Below are 12,566 nucleotides of genomic sequence, written 5' to 3'. Positions count from 1 at the left end.
AGCACATGATGCAAACAAACGTTCCTACTAGGGATCCGGCATGAGGCTGAGTTATTCTAGGTTCAAAACCTGGGTATTTGGTCTAGACTTGGGGTACCCGAGCGGACAACTGGGGCCGAAGAGGGGGCGACGTACCGGGAGCACTGAAGTCCGTCCGGCCTTGTCGCTTGCCCAGCCTCGTTCTATTTGGTATAATTTCTACAGAAAAAGCGGGCCACGCGGACGTGTGCACCATTTTCAGAAGACTCAGATGGGTGGCGTAAGAAGACAGTTATATACAATTCAAACAATATTAAAGCGGTAAACAGATAGCAATTAGCACAGAGATTCACAAAATATAGTAATATAAAGCCAAGTAAAAATCATGAAATAAGCTCGAATTCTTGAACCCTGAACCAGAGATTCTGGGTTCTGATCCCCAGCAGAGTCGCCAGAGCTGTCACACCTCCTTTTTTCACACCATCCTCAGGTTTTCAATTTTGCACCCTGCCCCTCTTCAATTCTCATTTTTAGCCTAAAAATTCCTCAAATATTAACTTGTTACCCAAGCTAACCTACCAAAAGTCTGAAATTTGATTAAAAACCCCTACCCAAACTTCCTAGAAGCTTCCTATTTCTGTTACACTAAAGATTCCCTAACCACAATACCCAAGCTACCCTTTAAAGACCCTGAAATTACCTTACAAGCAAACCTGGCACCCCTAACTATCCAAATACTTTGGGCTCCTGCCTCATCAATATTAAAACAACTAACTGGGCTTCTTACCCTTAGCGGACCCAATTTCAAATTTAGGCAGATAAATTCCCCAATCCAATAAACGACTTCATGTTCTAATTTTAGACCCAAAAACAAAAAACGAAGTAAAAACTGACAAAACTAATCCGAAATCAAACTGAACATCATGCTGAGACGACTCGATCTTAATTACGCAAACATAGCAAATTTTTTAAGAAAACAACAAATAAATAAATAAAAAAAGAAAAGAAGGGAACAGAGGTGACAATGGTGAAAAACGAAGAGTGAGGTAGAGATACCTACATAGGCAGGCGGACGGGGCTTGAAAAACCTCAGGTGGACTTCGATTCGACCCGAAATCGGCATCAATCGAGTGTTCTCGTCGAGAACAAACAACCAATGGCGATTTCAGCCCTAATCGTCCTCTGAAACACGAAGATTGGGGGAATTTTCTTTTTCTTCTCCTCTTTTTAGATCTGGAATTGGCCCGATTTGGTAAGGATTTGGTGAGAGGAGGCGGTGGATTGGGATTCAAAGACGAACAGTGGTTGTGTGGTTAAATTTTGGTGGTGTTCGGGGAGGCCAACCACCTGTAACAATGGCGGAACCCTAAAAGTTGCTAGGGTTGTGAGAGATGAGGGATACAAGAGATAACAGGCGAGAAACTAGGTTGTCTCTGAACATTTTGGACATTCTTAAGCGGATATTGAGCCATGCCTTGGACCGTTGGATGAAACGAATTGGAGGGCCCAGATCAATTGGCTTATTTAAACGGGGTCGTTTTGTTTATGGAGAAAACGGACCGGGCAAGGGTGGATTTTTGGGCCGGTTTAATGGGTCTCAGGGGGAAATGAATTGGGCTTTAAGGTTTGAACTGAGACTGGCCCAAATAAAACTGATTCCAAGCTAATTCCTTCTCTCTTTTTTTCAATTTTCTAATTTCCCTTTTGTTTTTCTTCTTTTTTTTCTTTTTTTTTTTCAAAAATTAAACTAAAATCTAAATTAATTCATAGAACCTAATTAACCCTTAAAAATAATACTAATTAAACCTAAATGATAATTATCATAGTTAATTAAAAACAAATTAAAAGAAAAGCTACTCAAAGTAAAAGTTAAAATTAAAAGTGCAAATTAAACTATTTTTTGTGATTTTTCTTTTTTATAAAATAACTTTATTACTAATTAATCAACTCCTGAATGCACATGCAACATATTTTTGTGTATTTTTTTTAATAATTAAATGAAAAATAAAAATGCAAACAATTAACAGAAAATGCCACAAAAATCCACAAAATTGCAAACAATGAAAGACATTATTTTGTTTTGAATTTATGGGAGTAATTCATATAGGGAAAAAGTCACGTGCTCACATGGATGATCCCCATTTGACATGTTTGGACCTTGAATACCTAATAAATTTAATGCAATGAGGAACACAGAGTTCGAGATTGTGTTGGAGTTATCCAGGAATTCTTAATGCGCTGAGTAGAGTACTTTCTGAGGTTATATGCTAAGGGACATGAAAGTTACAACTAACAATGCTGACATGGTTAATTACTGTGACGACGTCAATTATTACACAAATGAGGCATAGGGGTAAGTAGTACATTGGCAATAGGAATCATCAAGGAGGAATATTCAAGTACATGACCCAGTCATTTCCTAGAGTGAAGGGAAAATCAGTTCATACTCTGGTACCTTGAATGCGATATGGGATTCAAAATACATGAAGTGGAATCACACTCCTGACGTTAGCTGACACAAGGAATCTATGCCATAAGCCCATGAGGATGAAAATGAAGTTAAAACACTTATGAGATGTTGAGATAATATCGCATTGAAGATTATAGGTGAACGACACATGATGCAAGACAAATGAAAGAAAGTGAGAGAGCCTTATGGAAGTAACCATTACATTGTAACATGTAACCACTAGTAATGGTGGTAGTATAAAGCGATTACGAGAAGCTACATTTCTGAAAGAAGATCTCTATATGAAGTCACGTGATGTATAGCTTTAGAATTCAAAATAATCCAATTATGTTTAGCAACTCAACTTCATAATGAAGCACTACAACACACTTTTACACGACCAGCTATTACAAACCACATTGGGAGATGCTATAAGACTTGACTGAGAGAAAGACTTTGACATATGAATGTGTTACTAGGTGTATTTCTCCTTAGCCAACCTGAAACCAAAAGGCGAGACTTAGACTGATAAGCAGGTCGTTGGACTAGCACAAGTGTAGATAATCCATTATCGGAAAGAGATCATTCAATTTCAGTAATTGCGGCATGCTATCAACCCTTGATGAACTTGAAATGATATGAGAACCCAATGAGATAGTATAGAATAATCATGGAGGGTTTGCAGATGTTCATAATGAGTTCTTCATGGATTTTGACTTGAGAACTACCCAGATGCTAATGAAATACAGAAGAACATGAGAAACAAGCGTTGTGCTATAATAACCCCAAAGGTGTGCTTGGTCTTGACGGAGAGCCTAGTAAGGGTCCTTACGAGACAGAAAGTGTTACAATGACTCATAGAAGGATATGTTCTCTCATGTTTATCGAACAAGTGTGGGGAAACTAGCACAATGAATTTAGTAACTAAAGAACACAATGAACACATGTTATGGAGATGTAAAGAGAAAGTAAACATTTGTTATGAGATGCACATGCTTCTTCTATATTAACTCCCAACTGCAATATATGACCATGCCACGAGCAATCACAATACTAGGACAAAGTGAGCTACTTATCGCGGGATGTCCCAAGTGGACACGAAAGTTATGGCGACACAAGATCTTCCTATGATGTGGATGTGAGGATCTCAATTTTTTTAGAGAGACTTTATGCACACGGTGAACATTTCGATTGACATGCACTCATGTGAGGTGTTAAGGTATGCTCTTATGTTACTAGGCAGTGAGAAGCTTTCATGATGATATTCGCGAGAGAGTAGATTGACTGTTCAAACCATATAAGCCATATACACAACTGAGTAAAAGAGTGACTCGAGAAGGATCGCAACGCTGGGATACTTTGAATGGAACTATAGGTAAACTATACGACTGTGCACGTATAGGCACAAGCGAGTAGATTTTGTCCATTTAAATGAAAAGATTCTGTAAGGAATTCATCGAATATAGTCCCTTGGTGAGAATTTAGGAAAAGCAAGTGGGAAGTATCAATCCTAGAGTTATAACTCAATTCAAGGGCATAATTATAGAACTTAATTCCACAAGAATGTAAATAAGAGAATTCATAATAGAGTGGATTCACGAATAGTGTGTCTCGTTCAAAGAGTCGATACACGCAATGTTTTGTCATTCACCATCTTGTTAAGACCATGTTTATGAGGACTCTTCAATATGGATGTACATATACAATGAGTAGAAATTTTCATTTGACTCACTTAATGACGTTAGGTTGATAAGGCAATAGCTTAATCGATACCCCTCGACTCCACATCCCTAACAAACGTATGTAACATACTGATATACTACACGATCTGATGGTGCAGAGACATCAATAGGGACAAGGACACTCCCCCTCTTAGCGATATGTTTTACCAATCCATCCACAACTCAATACATTCTCCTAACAAGTCCTTGGGCAATCCACTTGGACTCAATGGTGGGATCAATCCCTCCTTACATGCTTCAAATTCGCGGATTATGGTATCAAGGTTACCAATCTTGAGAATAAGACTTAGAGAGGAAATCAGCTCCCTAACTTGAGCTCTATCGCACGATTGGAGTATCAAAGAATGGTAAAATTCCTAAATGTCTGAATAGCCTCCAACTTATAGATGTGGTCGACTACACACCGATAAGAAGGACTCTACTAGACACGACTCTGAGACATCCTAGGATACTTTAAAACCTTAGGCTCTGATACCAAGTTTGTCACACCCCAAAATCCGAGGAGCGCGACCGGCGCTCAACCGAGTAAACCCGATCGAGCAAGTCTGTTAGGTCTCATTCTACCCAAACTAATTCATGAATAAATAGGAGATGGACTCCATTAATCAAATTCTATAAAATATCATTAACGATTTTCATTTCATTTTCATTAGCAACTTCATTCACCATTTTAAAGGTATTACAAGTTTTATACATCATTGCCAAACATCAATATTTCTATTTTAAATTCCAATACCCGACACTACCCACAACCTCTACGGAGCCTCTAAATACAATTGAAGAATAATATAGAAATGCCGGCAACAAGGCTCCGGCTATACCTTACACAAATACTAAAATAAGACTCCGGGAAGAAAAGCGGCATGAGCCACGCAGGGGCCCCGAGAGGAAAGGGGCTCACCAATACAGCTGACGGAAAGTGGAGGAGGTGCTACTGTCGGTGGACTGGAGTACCTGCTATAGAACCACCTACAATCATAACAAGAATGTAGCGCCCCCGGCAAAAGGGACGTCAGTACATTTGAATCGTACTGGTATGTATGAACAAACTTTATCCCAAGTAAAATCAATCAATACACGGATAACGAACATTAATAGAATCAACAATCAATGCACATGAAAGGAACAACCAAGGCCAAACAAGTTTCATAATCTCTCATTTTCCCCTTTCAACATCATTTAACCATATCAATGATTTCACACACTTTCATTTCGATAGTGATAATGATCACGTTCCATCCTTATTACCTCGGCCAACCTTATTACCTCGACCACCCTTATCACCCCAACCCACAATTTATCATTTTGTGTTGCGGCGCGCAACCCGATCCCAGCAGACAATCACACTTCACACAACAACAATAGTTCACAGTTCAATCACATGGCTTCAGGCCATCCATAATATCATTTCACAACATTCCATCCTTTTTACCTCGGCCACCCTTATTACCTCGGCCACCCTTATCACCCCAACCCACAATTTATCATTTTGTGTTGCGGCGCGCAACCCGATCCCACCGGACAATCGCAACCACAAACAATACATCACAAGAACCATCATTTCAAGGAAACACAAGTTCATATCAACAATTCATACATTTGGGCCCAAGGCACCATAACCGTCACCAAGCAGTAATTCATGTACAAGGTGTTGTCGTAATCGTTCAACTTATTTACATCATTTCACAATACCCTCTTTCATTACTTACCACGTAGGTTTTTTTAGCCATTATACACATTCCCACATTTGGACGCATTAACATTCTTTCATTCGTTAACACATACTTCCATGTCGGCATCCTCAAGCATTTACAAACTTTGCACATAATAAGGTAGGCACATCAAATCACTTCTCACAATCACATATAACTTGGTGGTGTGGAAATCAACTAAGACAATCAATACACATATTTTCATACAAGGTACACACACCTATGCTCGTCACAACAAGGGGATTCTACAAGAGTTAAAGTTATCCATACATACCTCAATTTCTCCCCTTAATGATACTACAATGATCCAATACACTTAAGCAACTTCAATCTACAATACAACATTCAATGGGGCCAATATTAGTAACAAATTCCATAACTTATGCCATTTAGGCATATTATCAAACACCTTGTAGGTATAAATCTTTTCATCTCATAACCATAGTATTAGTTCATCCATCTATCACCATTAACTAACAATTTATTCCACCATCATTCCTAACCAATTTATAACTTCCAACAACATATGTATGATCACCCATTCATACCCAACCAACAATTTATATCAAATAATCACCCTTTCAATCTCTACAATAATTATGTATTTATATTAGGAACTTATGGCTTCTCATCACTACACCAAGAGTTCCAACACTTAATTCATACTCATATTCCCATAATATATCCATATATGTAAGTCTAAGGGTAAAAGATTACCTCTTGTAGGCCAAATCTTGAAAGACAACTTTTGGGATGTTCTTGAGATTTTGAAGAAATCCTATAAAATCCAATCAAAACCCTGTTTTAACTAGTGATTGAGAGGTGAAATCACCATGAAAACACACTTAAAAACTCACCTTAGGTGTGTGATTGGATACCTTGGTCGGATTGGGGATGGAGAGGATGCCCTAGGCTTGATAAATGACTTAAATCCTCTCATTTCCCGCCCTTAGGTGTATTTAGAGGTCTGCTACTAGCGCGCCCGCGCTAAGGAGGCATAATACTTCCCAACATGCGCGGCCACGTTAAGGCCGCGCTAAGGCCGCGCTTCGACACCTTCCCAGTAAAATGGTCGTAACTTTCTGTATACACCTCCAAATGACAAACGGTTTGGTGCGTTGGAAACTAGACTCAAAGAGCTTTAATTTGATAGGTTGTTCATCCCACAACTCCTTATATTCACGTAGATATGCTCGTACAAAGTGAGGTCTTGTGCGTATTCATTTGAAATCTTAGCCTATTATGAAATTTTCCAACTTGGCTTAGACTTAGGCTTCCCTTTGGACCTCACATCACTTATTACATGACTCATACACTTATTCACCACATCTAATTCATTTGCATAATATTTAAAGCACATAAAATATTACAATTAGTCTACCTGGCACCCCGAAATCCTATATCGCCTAGCAAAAATTTTCCGGGGCCTTACATTATCATCTGCTGCATCTTTCTCAGCCAAATTTCTTTTCTCCAAACCCTTTTTTTACACTTCATTCTCTCTTCCACAATCACATCAGCAGGTCACACCACTTCATCATCAATCAGCCTACTTTTCATCAATTTCTTTTACTAGATCAGAAGTTCGTTTAAACACAGAACTCAAAAAGAAAAAGATCATCATCAAAATTGACTTCCTGAGAAGGACTTGAGGGATCAGGTCCCTCATTTAATTTGCACATTTACCAATTTCTCCATCCTTCAAGACTTCCATAAATCCACCAACAATTTCATCCTCACGCTCTAGAATATTAGATCTACCATGTTCCCTTTCAGTTAAACTTCCATAAAAAATCTACCAAAGACTTCTTGGGGTTTTGATTCAGATGGAGTTAGGATTTTGGAAAGTGATAGAGTTGGGTTCACTTCTGGCATATTTGGAGGGATGGATTCTTTTTGAGACAGGGTTTATTTTGGTTTTGAAGAAAAGAATCGGTTTTAGTTAGGTGTAAGATAAAGAAGTGCCTTTTGGGGCAACAAGTTAGTTCAGAAAAGGTTTAACATTTTGGACTTCAAAGTTAGGAGAGAGGCAGGAGAAAGGCGGGAAAAATTAATAACATGACACTTCAGCAGCTTAAAAAGGCATGTAAGTATTGAAGAGACCACTAACCTGAGTCGCAAGAACCAGGTTCCTTGATAGTTTTTGAAAATCTGAGCAAAGACTTCTAGAAGTGCAATGTCACTCTTACTTATTTTTGTCCTGAAACTGCCATATGTGTATACCTGTAACAGTATAGATTTGAGTTAGATGTCGCCGAAAAACACTTTTTAGCATTGTATCTTTCCTTCTTAACATAGTCAATCATCGAGGGACCAGGTCCTTAGTTGAGCTTGATCAACCCCAACTCCAGACAATTTCTTTCAAAATTTTCCCTGCTCAGCGCCTTGGTGAAAATGTCTGCTACCTGATCCTCCGTCTTCCAGAACTTCATACAAATCAGAACCTTTTCAACATTATCCCTCGAAAAGTGATGTCGCACATCAATGTGCTTTGTCCTCTTGTGTTGTACCGGGTTCAAGCTGTAAATACACCAAATTCTTCAAGATGTTGCTTGATCTATACTAGTTGAGCACAACAAGAATCAGCAACCACATATTCAGCTTCAGCAGTAAGAAGAGCCACATAGTTTGTTTCTTTATACCCCATTAGATCAAGCATGACCCCAGAAAATGTGCCGTTTCAGAAGTGTTATTTCTATCCACCAGATATTCAACATAATCAGCATTAGCATATCCAACCAAGTCAAAGTTATCTCCCGAGGGATAGTAGAGAACCAGGTCATGCATCCCTTTGAAATATCTTAGGATTCTCTTAGCAGCTTTTAGATGAGACCTTTGGATTGGATTCAAACTCGGCACAAAGACCCACACTAAAACAATATCCGGTCTGCTACAGAAGTGACCCTATGATACCTCTATACATGGTCTGATTTACAGGGGAACCAGGTTCATCCATGTCTAGACGAGTAGCTGTGGCGATGGGAGTGTCAATGATTTTTGATGTCTCCATGTCAAATCTCTTCAGTAGCTTCTTGATGTACTTCTATTGTCTTATCATCGTCCCCTTCGTAGTTTGCTTCACTTATAAATCTAAGAAGAAATTCAGTTCCATCATACTCATTTCTAACTCACTTCCCATAAGTTTTGCAAATTCTTCACACAGAGAGTCAACTGTTGCTCCAAAGATGATGCCATCAACATAGGTCTGCACAATGAGCAGGTTCCTTCCTCGTTTCTTCAGAAAGAGAGTGTTGTCAATTTTCCCTCTTGTAAAGCCATTTCTAGAAGGAATTATGACAACCTTTCACACCAAGCATGGGGAGCCTGGCGGCCCTGGCTCCTATAACAGTTCTGTCAGTAGGTCATGGAACCAGGTTCCACACACTGTTCCTCTCAAATTGACGGAGCTCTTCTTGCATAGCTGTAATCCAGTCTGCATCTTTCAATGCTTCCTTGATATTCTTGGGCTCTATTTGAGAGAGAAAGGCTGAGAAGGCAAGTGAGTTTCTTGTCTTTGATCTAGTTTGAATTCCTGAATCAAGAGTAGTGATTATGTTTTGAAGAGGGTGTGAGCTCTTGTGCGTCCAGTTGGACACCTGAATCTTATTAAGAGAGTATCTAGGTTCATCTGGATTTGATCCATGTGTCTTGTTCCTCACCTCAGCAGCTGGAGTTCCATGTACAACATCCACAACTCTGTTTTCTGCTTCAGATGTTGTGATTGAGGGACCAGGTTCCTCTATGTCGGCTGGAGTCTTATCTTTAGTTTCGAGGAACAAGGTCCATGTAAATCTGGAGAAGTCATCCACAATGACGAAAATATGTACCTCTTTTCCTCCTCTACTTGGCACCCTGATAGGTCCACATAGATCCATATGTAGGAGATCAAGTGGCATTGTGATGCTAACTTCCTTTTTGGGCTTGAAAGAGGATCTGACTTGCTTTCCTTTTACACATGCATCACACACCCTGTGATCCTTGAAGCTTGACTCGGGCAGACCACGAACCAGGTCCTTCTTGACCAATTTGTTCAGCAACGTGAAACTTGCATGACCCAGCCTTCTGTGCCATAGCTCAGCATTATCATCAACAACACTCATACAACTAAGATCCCCTTGTCATAGATTTGGGAAATACCCAGCAAGCTATACTTCAACCCCGTCACGAAGTGCACATTTTCAATAGAGTGGGAAAGAGACTTCCCGATCCTTCCAACTCCCAGAATGTATCCCTTCTTGCCATTTTTAAAGGATACACTCCCTCCTTGCAGGGCCTTCAGTGAATAGAAATTATTTGTACTTCCATTCATGTGCTTCGAGCAGCCGCTATCCATGTACCATTGTTGACTGCTCCCTTTCACTGTTCTCTGCACAAGGAAATCAAGGGTTAGACTTAGGAACCCAAACAAGTTTGGGTCCCTTGTAATGAGGAAAGGGGTGAATGAGGGCTCTTTTGGTCCAAGCAGGCATTATACGTTTTTTATGTGAAGGACCAGGTTCCCTAGCAGCAGTTACTTTTTCAGCAAAAACTTTGTTTTTCTGTTGAGACTGAATTCTAGCCTTACAATTTTCTTTAAAGTGCCCAGTGTTGCCACAGTGAGTGCAAAGCCAATTGTAAGGTACAGTAACGTACTTGCTATGAGGGTTGTAGGGAGTCTTTTTCCTTTGGAACCTGATTCCCTGCCTGTTTCCCCCATTGTTGGTGTACATGGCAGTGAGAGCATCAGAGGACCAGTTCCACTTAAGTGATTTTCAAGATCACTCTTCACTCTTCCTAGTTCTTCCTGAAGTTGTTGTTTTTCTCAAGCTCAGCACACAGACTAGACTTCACTGAATTTAACTCACTTTCAAGCTTAATGTGTGCCTCACTTGCAACTTCCTTTCCCTTTTGAGAATTTTCAGGCCTACTTTCCATTTTAAGTTCCCCAATTGTTTCCTTTAAGTTTACAACCACCACTAATAGGTCATCTTTCTCATGCTCAATGTTAGCATTACTCTCAGTTAAAACCTCTTTTTCTTTCTTCAAACTCTCAATGGTTTCCTCTAAGTCTACCACTTCAACTAATAGATCTTCTCTGGATTGTTCTGCTTCTCCCAGTTCCACATTTTAGGCATCTTTATCATTTATAAGACTATGATATGCATCAATTAAAATATTTGCCAAAGACATAAGTTTTTTCGGAGAATAATACTTTAGATTTCTTTGAACATCAAAGAAGTTTACCTCATCATCATCATCATCTTCATCCTCATCAGATTTTGCCATCAATGCAAATACGGAATCATATTTTGTAGCTTTGCTTTCAACGGCCATCATGAAGGTGTCTGCCTGTTCATCATCACCCTCAGATTCACTATAGGAATCTCCCCGGACATCCAGAGCTTGCTTTACAATATTATCAGCAAACTCTCTTCTCTTGAACTTTCTGTCGGGGACCGGGTTCCTCTTAACCCTCCAATGCCAATTTGTTTGCAACAAATTTTATTTGATACAAAAAATAAATTGCAACCACAATATAAATATGAAGAAACATAGTTTTATTGATAAAATGATGCGGGTACAATTCTATTTCTCCCTTGATTCTTCTCTCCTGATTATCTCCGTGATTCGAGGGCTGGAGCAGCGTGTTTCTCGAACGCAGGATGATGAAGACTTCCTTGGATTTATTTGATATCCATGAAGTATGTTGTGGATCTTCTTGAAGTATTTGATTATCAAGAACTCGGCCACCTCTTATCTCTTTGTGAATATCCCGTGAGTTTATGGGATTTTTGAGATGATCTCCATTTTTGAGATGCTTTTTAAGGGAATATGTTACCTTTTTTATAGGAGTAACCTAGGGTTAGGGTAGAGTAGTCACCAAGTAACCCTAATGTACTCTTTAACTTTGAATAACATAAACGGGCTTGTTTGTAGGTGCCCAATTTAACGTTCTAGCCCAAATATAGTTGAAGTCTTAATCCAGTAAATTTTTAATGTCTACAAATGCCCCCTACTTCAAGGTTTGTCGGATTGTAGGCTTACTGAGATCAAAGACAGGACTTGAAGTACTAAGGAATATCTTTTTTTCTTCAACACTTGGTTGTGACCTCCACCGATTAAATTTGAACGTTTAGCCAATTGCATATTTGCACAACATGATGGATCAAATCTTCAAGCCAAAACTTTCAAGTCTTATTGGAAAGCGCCAAAATAGTTAGAACAATATTTTACTTTGTTGTTACGTCAGGATCCTCTTTCCCTTTTTACCAAAAGAAGACATGGAAAAAAATAAGAAATTCTAGACCTTCTATCACACGGCAATCAATTGCATCCATGGTTTTGTGGCTTTCGCGAGAAACCACTCGATGCTCTCTTATTGCAGTTCTGTGTCTTTGATGAAAACGAGGATAGATGACAAACGATGGCAATAACATTCTTGAATAGAACATTATTATCCTTTCTGTAGGCCGTCGCAATAGTTGATTTTGAAAATTATAGTTTTGGATTTGCAGGAGGAAGAGATGAAGGGTCAAAGCCTGAACTACGCCCATATCATGATTACGCTAAAAAGTTAATAAGGTGGCTCGGTGATGAGACTATTCAGTATGTGCCAAGGAAAGAAAATAAGAAGGCGGATGCTTTAGCTGCCCTAGCTTCATCTTTAACCCTGCCTGTTCAAGCGCAAGTTACAGTCTGCCAAAA

Source organism: Nicotiana attenuata, chromosome 2, assembly GCF_001879085.1.
Source record: "Nicotiana attenuata strain UT chromosome 2, NIATTr2, whole genome shotgun sequence".
Lineage (NCBI taxonomy): Eukaryota > Viridiplantae > Streptophyta > Magnoliopsida > Solanales > Solanaceae > Nicotiana > Nicotiana attenuata.
Note: the sequence above shows the minus strand (reverse complement) of the source record.